A 12,642-nucleotide genomic window follows, 5' to 3' on the forward strand; every position below is an offset into this window, starting at 1 on the left:
AATTTAATCTCAAATAGACAGCACAGCAAAAAATTGGACATCCAGAGTGCATCAAACATGATTTAGAGCTTGTTTATGGAAAACAAGTTTTTTCTGGATTTCAATCTTGCAACTTGCTGAAAACTGTCCACGATGATCATTTCATCTCAAATAGACAGCACAGCAAAAATTGGACATCCAGAGGGCATCAAACATGATTTAGAGCTTGTTTATGGAAAAAAAGTTTTTTCTGGATTTCAATGTTGCAACTTGCTGAAAACTGTCCACGATGATCATTTCATCTCAAATAGACAGCACAGCAAAAATTGGACATCCAGAGTGCATCAGCAAGTTTTTCAACCACTCCACTTGTTTTGACAAACTATAGATTTGGCAAGTAGGTTAGGACATCTACTTTGTGCAAAACACAAGTCATTTTTCCAACAATGTTTTACAGACAGATTATTTAACTTATAATTCACTGTATCACAATTCCAGTGGGTCAGAAGTTTACATACGCTAAGTTGACTGTTCCTTTAAACAGCTTGGAAATTCCAGAAAATTATGTCATGGCTTTAGAAGCTTCTGATAGGCTAATTGACATAATTTGAGTCAATTGGAGGTGGACCTGTGGATGTATTTCAAGGCCTACCTTCAAACTCAGTGCCTCTTTGCTTGACATCATGGGAAAATCCAAAGAAATCAGCCAAGACCTCAGAAACAAAATTCTAGACCTCCACAAGTCTGGTTCATTCTTGGGAGCAATTTCCAAACACCTGAAGGTACCACACTCATCTGTACAAACAATAGTACGCAAGTATAAACACCATGGGACCACGCAGCCGTCATACTGCTCAGGAAGGAGGAAACATCTCTACCTCCTAGAGTTGAACATACTTTGGTGCAAAAAGTGGAAATCAATCCCAGAACAACAGCAAAGGACCTTGTGAAGATGCTGGAGGAAACAGGTACAAAAGTATCGATATCCACAGTAAAACGAGTCCTATATCGACATAACCTGAAAGGCCACTCCGCAAAGAAAAAGCCACTGCTCCAAAACCGCCATAAAAAAGCCAGACTATGGTTTGCAAATGCACGTGGGGACAAAGATGGTACTTTTTGGAGAAATGTCCTCTGGTCTGATGAAACAAAAATAGAACTGTTTGGTCAATTTGACCATTGTTATGTTTGGAGGAAAAAGGGGGATGCTTGCAAGCCGACTAACACCATCGCAACCGTGAAGCACGGGGGTGGCAGCATCATGTTGTGGGGGTGCTTTGCTGTAGGAGGTACTGGTGCACTTCACAAAATAGATGGCATCATGAGGATGGAAAATTGTGTGAATATATTGAAGCAACATCTCAATAGATCAGTCAGGAAGTTAAAGCTTGATTACAAATGGATCTTCCAAATGGACAATGACCCCAAGCATACTTCCAAAGTTGTGGAAAAATAGCTTAAGGACAACAACGTCAAGGTATTGGAGTGGCCATCACAAAGCCCCGACCTCAATCCTATAGATAATTTGTGGGCAGAAATGAAAAAGCGTGTGCGTGCAAGAAAACCTGACTCAGTTACACCAGATCTGTCAGGAGGAATGTGTCAAAATTCACCCAACTTATTGTGGGTCAGGGAATTTCAGGGAATTTTTACATGGATTAAATGTCAGGAATTGTGAGACTGAGTTTAAATGTATTTGGCTAAGGTGTATGTGAACTTCCGACTTACTGTACGTATCAACATACAGCAAAAGCTGTACTGTGTGTGTTGTTTATGGCTGTCCAATGATGTTGTTGATGCTGCTCCCAATTTTGTTAATTGCGCCTTTGCATACATCAAATTAATGGCTAGCTGTACCCCATGTTTTAACCCCGTCCGTCCCGTTCCATTCTCTATCTCTCCATCTCAGGCATGCCCTGGACATCCGTGAGCACTACGAGAGAAAACTGGACAGAGCCAACAACCTCTACATGGAGCTCAATGCTGTCATGCTACAGCTGGAACTCAAGGAGAATTTATTGTTGCACACCTTACAATCAATATCTACCTGTGTGTACAATATTCATGCTCATCTGCCAAAGACACATACAGGGAGAGGGAATAGCAGACATAATGTAATACATAATACAGACGTTTGTGATATGCTTATTGTGGCCAAGTAATGAATGAATGAATGATGTTGTGTGTGTGTCTCCCAGGAGGGAGCATTCCCTGGATAAGAAGTACCCAGTATGCGTCAAAAACCACAGCTCCAGACAAGAACGCTCATCCAACTCCATGGAGAAACTCATCAAGAAACGCAACATACCTCAGAAACTGGCCTCTCACACCAAGAGGTGAGACTGAGGGGGAAACCATTGAACCATTCACACTCACTAATCCCCACATTCAATCCCTGTCTGTATACATGTGTTTTGAATTAAATAGCATGTAACACTTACTGGGCATACAGTTATTATGTAATTATTACTGGTCGTAAGCATGTACAGTTTGAGCCCTCACTGTATATTGTTTATTTGGATACAAGGAGAAAGGCTGTAGGTGCATCTATTTCTCTTGACTTGACTTATTCAGTGTACTGTAGACTTTACTCACTGTGTGTTCCAGTAGGCCAGACCTGCTGAAGTCAGAGGTGATCCTCCCCAAACTGGACTCCTCCATGACCCAGGTGACCATCCCCTCTTGCCCCCAGAAGGGCTCCATGTCCTCGGGGAGGTCGCGTCGGGCCAAGCCTCGCTACAGGAAAGCAGGGAAGGGCAGCAGTGGAGACCTGGCTGGGCTGAAGGCAGCCCTGTCCTCTAACCTGGGCTTGGCTAATACTATGTCACTGACCACCACCACCTCCACACCCAGGTATCTACACTGAGTGCACAAACATTAAGAACACCTTCCTAATATTGAGTTGCACCCCATTCCCCCCAACCCCCATTTTCCCTCAGAACAGCCACAATTTGTTGTAGCATGGACTCTACAAGGTGTCGAAAGAGTTCCACAGGGATGTTGGCCGATGTTGATTCCAATGCTTCCCACAGTTGTCTAGTTGGCTGGATGTCATTTGAGTGGTGGACCATTCTTGAAACACACAGGAAACTGTTGAGTGTGAAAAACCCAGTAGCATTGCAGTTCTTAACACAAACTGGTGGTGCTTCACCCTCTGAATGGCACACATACACAATCCATGTCTCAATTGTCTCAAGACTTAAAAATCCTTATTTAACTGGTCTCCTTCCCTTCATCTACACTGATTTGAAGTGGATTTAACAAGTGACATCAATAAGGGATCTTAGCTTTCTCCTGGATTCACCTGGACAGTCTGTCATGGAAAGTTAATATTTTGTACACTCAGTGTACATTGAAAACTATCCTCAAATCGGCCTTCAGTGCTCACAATAAAGATGTATCCCCCCCCAGCAGCAAGCAGCACCTGGACCCCAGCGCAGCCCTGAGAGGTCTCCAACATGACCTGCTGCTGAAGAAGATGTCCTCGTCCAGCCCAGACCTTATCTCCACCGATCTGGAGGCAGAGGGCCGCCGCAAGGGACAGGAGAAGCCCGGCCTGGAGAGAGGGGGCAGCCAGAGCGCCTCTGCTGGCCTGGGAGGAAGGGGTGATGAATAGTTATAATAATGTCCCATAAGGAAATTTGCTGGTAATATACAGGGATACATGGCGTACGTATAGTCTGTATCCCAAATTGCAACCTATTGCCTACATAGTGCACTACTTTTGACTAGAGACGTATGGTGGTGCACGATAAGGGAATAGGATGCTATTTGGGATGCATCCATAATATATCACCTACATCACTTCAGTCACAGGACATAAATCACAAGACATGATCAGACAGACATTTGTTAAAAAATACACCATAACACAACATCTACAGTGTGTTTAGGAAATAAGGAAACTGATGCTGGTTGGTATGAATGACTTGCAGGTGGAGGAGGAGGTCGAGGTGGGGGAGGGACAGACGATCAGACAGAGACCCCAATGCGTAGTGACACCCCCAGCGAGGACACGGCCTCCATCCCGTTCTCCAGTAGCCCAGATTCGCCCTGTGGGACGGGGGCGACAGCAGGGAGGGGGTCGATGCTGGGAGGCCCAGGGAGAATACCCCAGGATGAGGAGGAGGAGACGGGAATCACAAGGTCACCCAGGTGCTATCTCACACCTGCAGCACTGCTCTACCGGAAACAAGTCACACGCAAACAGGTAGATCTGCCACAGTTGTAAAAAATAAAGATGCTGGGCCAGAAAAAAATATGTTTGTCTGTGGTGCATTTTCTGTAATGCATGCGGTGCTGGTTCTTTTCCTAAAAACATTCCGAACATGTGCCAAATCAATTGAGAAAAATAGTTGTAAGATGAAGCTGATCCCTTTCTCATCATATCTCTTCCATGTCTCTTCCAGAGATGTGGTGTGTCGTCAGAGGAAGAGGAAGGGGAGGTGAACAGGGAGGTGGAGTTACCACGGAGACGGTGAGAATATACATCTTATACATTATAGTGTATTTAGTCAAGATTCTATAGTATATAGTCCAGCAGGAAGAACTTCTTGGTGTGATAAAAAGAGCTTGTGTCTGAGTTATTGAGAGCCCCGTTATTTAATCTATTTCCTCTCTTCCCCATGCAGTCGGCCAGTGAGCATCAACAAGTGCCAGTCCCTGTCCACCTTCAGCTCTGAGAACCTGTCACCAGTGTCCGTGTCGGACGGAGAGGAGGGCAACACCAGCGACCACTCCCACAGTGGCACGCCCGACGTGGTCAGCACCAACACGGATGAGCGGCTGGACGACAAAAGCGACGACCTTCTGTCCCAGGGGTCGGAGATCTCTGTCGACCCTAGCCTTGACCCAGCCGAAGGACTATCAGAGGAGGCCACCATCCGCCAGGTCAAGACCAAGCTCAACTCAGAGCAGAACTATGAGGTAGGTAGGGACAGGGTTACTCTGGGAACTGTAGAACTATGAGGTGGGATACTGTAACGACTAGAACTATGACAAAGTGTTACCGTGACAACTAGAACTATGGTAAGGTTACCATGAGAACTGTTATGTTTAGTCATAATCGATGAGAAATGATGAGCCGAAATCCTGATCATAATGCATGCTCTGATCATTAAGGCTGCCATCCCTATAACAGAATATAGGTCTACATTTGGATTTGGCTCTTGTGTAGGGACCAGTGGCGGCCGCTGGGTGTATGGGCGTGGGGGGTGGTCGTGGTTGAAGTTGTCAACAAAGCAGCATGACAGAAATATGCCAAGTTTTCAAACTACCGGTAGTTTCTTTGAAAAGATATTCAAAGTGATCTGTGCATTTGAACAACAGCATAAATATGCTTATTTCACTTTTGCATGTCACATGATGCCACTGTTTTGAACAGATTAGATTATACTGTTTAGAATGAGCAGCCAGCTCACGAACAAACAAGTGCACCAGGGAGAACGCAACAAGCATGCAGATGCAATAAATAAGTGAAAACACATGATCTAACTGGGGATAGCTAATATCACAAACCTTGATGTGCTAGCCAGTTAACTTTCATTATGAAATATCTTCATATTTACGAGTAAGTCAGATATTAGAAATTGGCATGGGAGATAACTAGCTAGCTAGCAACCAGCTAGCTACTTATCAAAGGTAGATAACTGGTTAATTTGACCAAAATATTTACCAAACTATTTCTCAATGTTTCTCAAAATTACTGTTAGCTAGCTAATTAATTTGATCATGCTTTGTGATAGACCCGGTTTTATGCTGTTTTAGTCCAAACAACATGCTGCCTTGTCACCTACAGTAGAACCTGACGAACACCATGGAGGAAACAATAAAATTGTCCAGCCACAGTCATGTTTTTTTGTCCTACTATATCCGCGATGAGAAAGTTCTAGCTAGTGTATCTATCTGTCCTTGGACTCTTGTTGGATGTAGATGTCCGGCTTAGGTTCTGATGACACTTATGATTATTTATTTCCAGATTCATTTCAATTAACTATGCTTTAGCACCATCTGTACCTGATAGAGCAGATCTAGTCTCATGTGCGGACGCAAGCCACCTAGTGCGAGAGACTCATTAGGAGGGAGGCTAGACCAGACCCAGAAGTTCTGACTGAGTGCACATTTGAGTGCTCCAAGATGTTCAATTTACTTTGTGCTGTAAAAATGGATGCTATTTGATTTCAGTTTGTTATGAACAATGTACACTATATATACAAAAGTACAGTGCATTTGGAAAGTATTCAGACCCCTTCACTTTTTCCACAATTTGTTACATTACAGCCTTATTCTAAAATGGATTACATCGTTTCCCCCGCTCATCAATCTACAAACAATAGCCCATAATGACAAAGCAAAAACAGTTTTTTAGACATTTTTGCTCATGTATAAAAATAAATGAAATATCACATTTACACAAGTATTCAGGCCTTTTACTCAGTACTTTGTTGAAGTACCTTTGGCAGCAATTACAGCCTCAAGTCTTCTTGGGTATAACACGACAAGCATGGCACACTTGTATTTGGGGAGTTTCTTCCATTCTTTTCTGCAGATCCTCTAAAGCTCTATCAGGCTAGATGGGGAGCATTGCTGCACAGCTATTTTCTGGTCTCTCCAGTAGAGGTCGACCGACTATGATTTTTCAACGCCGATACCGATTATTGGAGGACTCAAAAAAAGTACATACCGATTAATCTGCCGATTTTTATTTATTTATTTGTAATAATGACAATTACAACAATACTGAATGAACACTTTTATTCTAACTTAATATAATAATTCAATAAAATCAATTTAGCCTCAAATAAATAATGAAACATGTTCAATTTGGTTTAAATAATGAAAAAACAAAGTGTTGGAGAAAAAAGTAAAAGTGGAATATGTGCCATGTAAAAAAAGCTAATGTTAAAGTTCCTTGCTCAGAACATGAGAACATATGAAAGCTGGTCGTTCCTTTTAATATGAGTCTTCAATATTTTCAGGTAAGAAGTTTTAGGTTATAGTTATTAGAGGAATTATAGGACAATTTCTCTCTATACCATTTGTATTTCATATACGTTTGACTATTGGATGTTCTTATAGGCACTTTAGTATTGCCAGTGTAACAGTATAGCTTCCATCCCTCTCCTCGCCCCTACCTGGGCTCAAACCAGGAACACATCGAGAACAGCCACCCTCGAAGCATTGTTACCCATCGCTCCACAAAAACCACGGCCCTTGCAGAGCAAGGGGAACAACTACTTCCAGGGCTCAGGGCGAACGATGTCATCGATTGAAACGCTGCTCTATCAAATATCAAATCATAGACTTAATTCTAACATAATAACACACAGAAATACGAGCCTTAGGTCATTAACATGGTCAAATCCGGAAAATATCATTTCGAAAACAAAACGTTTATTATTTCAGTGAAATACGGAACCGTTCCGTATTTTATCTAGCGGATGTCATCCATATGTCTAAATATTCCTGTTACATTGCACAACCTTCAATGTTATGTCATAATTACGTAAAATTCTGGCAAATTAGTTCGCAACGAGCCAGGCGGCCCAAACTGTTCCATATACTCTGCGTGCAATGAACGCAAGAGAAGTGACACAATTTCCCTGATTTAATATTGCCTGCTAACCTGGACTTTTTAAAACTAAATATGCAGGTTTAAAAATATATTACTCGTGTGTATTGATTTTAAGAAAGGCATTGATGTTTATGTGAGGTACATGAGGTACATTCGTGCAACGATTGTGGATTTTTTTCCTGCAGATGCGCTTTGTTAAATCAAATAGTCTTCACACAGTTCGCAACGAGTCAGGCGGCCCAAACTGCTGCATATGTACCCTGACTCTGTTGCACAGAACACAAGAGAAGTGACACAATTTCCCTAGTTAAAAGAAATTCATGTTAGCAGGCAATATGAACTAAATATGCAGGTTTAAAAATATATACTTGTGTATAAGAAAGGTGTTGATGTTATGGTTAGGTACACATTGGTGCAACGACATTGCTTTTTTTCGCGAATGCGCTTGTTAAATCACCCGTTTGGCGAATTAGGCTATGATTCAATGATAAATGAACAGGCACCTCATCGATTATATGCAACGCAGGACAAGCTAGGTAAACTATCGTCAACCATGTGTAGGTAACAAGTGATTATGTTAAGATTGATTGTTTTTTATAAGATACGTTTAATGCTAGCTAGCACCTTACCTTGGCTCCTTGATGCACTCACATAACAGGTAGTCAGCCTGCCACGCAGTCTCCACGGGTGCAATGTAATCGGCCATGATTGTGTCCAAAAATGCTGATTACCGATTGTTATGAAAACTTGAAATCGGCCATTCCAATTAATCGGTCGACCTCTACTATCCAGAGATGTTCAATCGGGTTCAGTCTGGGCTCTAGCTGTGATACTCAAGGACGTTCAGAGACTTGTCCCAAAGCTACTCTTGTGTTGTCTTGGCTGTGTGCTTAGCGTCGTTTTGCATTTGGAAGGTGAACCTTCGTCCCAGTCTGAGGTCTCTAGGAAGAGTCTTGGTGGTTCCAAACTTCTTCCATTTGGAGGCCACTGTGTTCTTGGGGATCTTCAATGCTGCAGAAATGTCTTGGTACCCTTCCCCAAATCTGTGACTCGGCACAATCCTGTCTCTGAGGTCTACGGACAATTCCTTCGACCTCATGGCTTGGTTTTTGCTCTGACATGCACTGTCAACTGTGGGACCTTTTATATAGACAGGTGTGTGCCTTTCTAAATCATGTCCAAGGAATTGAATTTACCACAGGTTGACTCCAATCAAGTTGTAGAAACATCTCAAGGATGATCAATGGAAACAGGATGCACCTGAGCTCAATTTTGAGTCTCATAGCAAAGGGTCTGAATACTTATGTAAATAAGTATAATTTGCTAAGATTTCAAAAAGCCTGTAATCGCTTTGTCATTATGGGGTATTGTGTGTAGATTGATGAGGGAAATATGTATTTAATCAACGGCTAGGAAAACTGTATTAATAACAATGCAGTAATGCCCATTGCCATCCTCTAACTCTGCCTCTCCACCTCACCCCAGGGCCTGTATGATGACTCTGAGTGTGACAGTGCTGAGCTACTCAGGCTGCACAGAGCCCCAGCCCCATAGACCCCCAAGCACCAACTGGTGAGGAGGCCAGCCCCCCCCTCAGCCCCAGTCTCCTGGACAGGCCTATGTACAGCCAACCAAACCCCCTTACCTCAACCTCCCTTCTCTCACTTCCCAGTCCCAGCCTTGCAAAAACACGTCAACAAGCCAACTCACCTCACCTACAGGTACCTCTGCAACACCATACTACAGATGTAACTTCTACATGTTATAGTGATTCTTTCACTATCCGTTGTTCTTTCACTATCCTTTGTTTCTTACTTCTATATTTTGTCCAAATATTGTCATACTTTATTATCTATTCTATGTAAAGTCTCCCATTCAGATTATATGTCAACATTGTCAGAGAGGCATCTGCACTTTGTTTACTTGATTGGTACTGATTATTTCATGTCCAAAATCTTTTGTTTCCTCACAAGGATTGTGCACTGAGTGTCGTTTAATTTATTTATTGGGTATTAGAGAATCAATGTTTACATTCTTCTTTACATTTTCACATGTATTTATAAATGTTTTTCATCAGGGATTTTGTTGTCCAACTTCAATCTGTATTTGCCAGGGCCAACTGTATGTAAATATTTGGACCTCTTGAGACACTATTCACTTAACAAACATTTGTAAGAGTTGAAATGTGAGACTGGATCATCTAATGGTGCTGACTAATGTTTTACACTAGAGGGCGCTATTGAATTGTACCAGACAACAGAACTCAGGTGCATTCAGCAGGGCACAACATTGTGGATATTTCAGATAGAAATAGATTATGTAGAACATACATACCTCTCTGACATGTAGAACAAATTAATCATGTCAGCTCTATTCATGACATTTCTATCTGAACCATTCAATGTTTGCCTACTAAACATGGCCCTGAACAGATATTCTATTGGTCTGATACCGGATGCTGTCCATGATGATGATGATTACAGGGCATTAATAAGCAAAGAAATCTAATAATTATATTTCTATGGCATTAGACAGGTTGAAGAGAACAGAACAATAATAGATAATGAACAACACCAAGCAATATGTACACGAACTCCGAATCATTCCCCTGACTGCACCGTGGAGTAAACTAAAACTACCGCCCCTTTCTTTCAGGGTCTGACCGCACTTGTTTTTGTTGATTAACTATTGTATTTATTTGGTATTGCAGTCTTTATACTGTATTAAAATGCAATACTACGTACTAGGATACCATTGAGAACAAAAACTCAGGTCAAATCTCAAATGGCACCCTAATCCCCACAGCTCTGGGTCAAAAGTAGTGCACTTCATAGGAAATAGTGTGCCATTCGAGACGAAGCCTCAGTCACCGACCATTTGCATTACCATCTACAAGTGTCAAGATCCTAGATCAGATCACTAAAGCATGGTTGTAATATAGTATGTATGGGTAGTACTTGTATTTTTGTCCAAATGCAGATGTTAGTCAGAGCATGAGGCTCAGATCAAAGGGACTTAATCACCCATAGAAACAGAATCTATAGAAAAAAGGAAATCTACCACTCACGAGCAGCAGACTAGTTAGTTTAAGAACAAAGAACTAGTTACTTTCCTGTCAGCTAAGGTTGTGTCCCGATTCTAAATCCTTATCAACTAAATGCACACTTGTTCACTTCCCTTCTTGGATTGAAAAGGAAAGGACTGCTGTAAGAAATATGGTGGAATCACCCTCTCCCAATCCAAATACACTGCTCAAAAAAATAAAGGGAACACTAAAATAACACATCCTAGATCTGAATGAATGAAATATTCTTATTAAATACTTTTTTCTTTACATAGTTGAATGTGCTGACAACAAAATCACACACAAATGATCAATGGAAATGAAATGTTTCAACCCATGGAGGTCTGGATTTGGAGTCACACTCAAAATTAAAGTGGAAAACCACACTACAGGCTGATCCAACTTTGATGTAATGTCCTTAAAACAAGTCAAAATGAGGCTCAGTAGTGTGTGGCCTCCACGTGCCTGTATGACCTCCCTACAACGCCTGGGCATGCTCCTGACGAGGTGGCGGATGGTCTCCTGAGGGATCTCCTCCCAGACCTAGACTAAAGCATCCGCCAACTCCTGGACAGTCTGTGGTGCAACGTGCAAGAGGAAGGCATTGATGCTATGGACTGGCCCGGTGGATGGAGCGAGACATGATGTCCCAGATGTGCTCAATTGGATTCAGGACTGGGGAACGGGCGGGCCAGTCCATAGCATCAATGCCTTCCTCTTGCAGGAACTGCTGACACACTCCAGCCACAATGCATTGTCTTGCATTATGAGGAACCCAGGGCCAACCGCACCAGCATATGGTCTCACAAGGGGTCTGAGAATCTCATCTCGGTACCTAATGGCAGTCAGGCTACCTCTGGCGAGCACATGGAGGGCTGTGTGGCCCCCCAAAGAAATGCCACCCCACACCATGACTGACCCACCGCCAAACTGGTCATGCTGGAGGATGTTGCAGGCAGCAGAACGTTCTCCACGGCGTCTCCAGACTCTGTCACATGTGCTCAGTGTGAACCTGCTTTCATCTGTGAAGAGCACAGGGCGCCAGTGGCGAATTTGCCAATCTTGGTGTTCTCTGGCAAATGCCAAAAGTCCTGCATGTAAGCACAACCCCCACCTGTGGATGTCGGGCCCTCATACCACCCTCATGGAGTCTGTTTCTGACCGTTTGAGCAGACACATGCACATTTCTGGCCTGCTGGAGGTCATTTTGCAGGGCTCTGGCAGTGCTCCTCCTTGCACAAAGGCGGAGGTAGCGGTCCTGCCGCTGGGTTGTTGCCCTCCTACCGCCTCCTCCACGTCTCCTGGTAGCGCCTCCATGCTCTGGACACTAACGCTGACAGACACAGCAAACCTTCTTGCCACAGCTCTCATTGATGTGCCATCCTGAATGAGCTGCACTACCTGAGCCACTTGTGTGGGTTGTAGACTCCGTCACATGCTACCACTAGAGTGAAAGCACCGCCAGCATTCAAAAGTGACCAAAACATCAGCCAGGAAGCATAGGAACTGAGAAGTGGTCTGTGGTCCCCACCTGCAGAACCACTCCTTTATTGGGGGTCTTGCTAATTGCCTATAATTTCCACCTGTTGTCTATTCCATTTGCACAACAGCATGTGCAATTTATTGTCAATCAGTGTTGCTTCCTAAGTGGACAGTTTGATTTCACAGAAGTGTGATTGACTTGGAGTTACATTGTTTTTGTGTTCCCTTTATTTTTTTGAGCAGTGTATATGTTTTAATATCCATGGGTAGGAGTGAGCAAGTGTAAACTTGGGCAGCATTGGGATGCAATAGAGGCCTATGTTTCAACAGCCTCCGTTCCATCCTATCAAATGACTCAGCAGGTTCCATTTGATAAGCTATAAAATGGCAGCTCCTGTGTTCTGTAAGGTTTTATAGATCCACTAGTATTTATTTTCTGGAAAAGCATAGATTTTTAAACGTAAAAAAAAATCTGAATGAATTCTGTCCTCTTAACTCTTTATTAAAAAATATATATCTTTCTCAAGGGTGCCAGTAATTTTGG

General features: G+C 42.8%; 1 pseudogene; it reads left to right on the plus strand.

The window, feature by feature from the left end:
• Positions 1–9,128, plus strand: part of LOC115144771 (mitogen-activated protein kinase kinase kinase 12-like) — a 12,007-nt pseudogene extending 2,879 nt beyond the window's left edge.
• The last annotated feature ends 3,514 nt before the right edge of the window (positions 9,129–12,642 follow it).

The sequence above is a fragment of the Oncorhynchus nerka genome, linkage group LG2 (assembly GCF_034236695.1).
Source record: "Oncorhynchus nerka isolate Pitt River linkage group LG2, Oner_Uvic_2.0, whole genome shotgun sequence".
NCBI lineage: Eukaryota > Metazoa > Chordata > Actinopteri > Salmoniformes > Salmonidae > Oncorhynchus > Oncorhynchus nerka.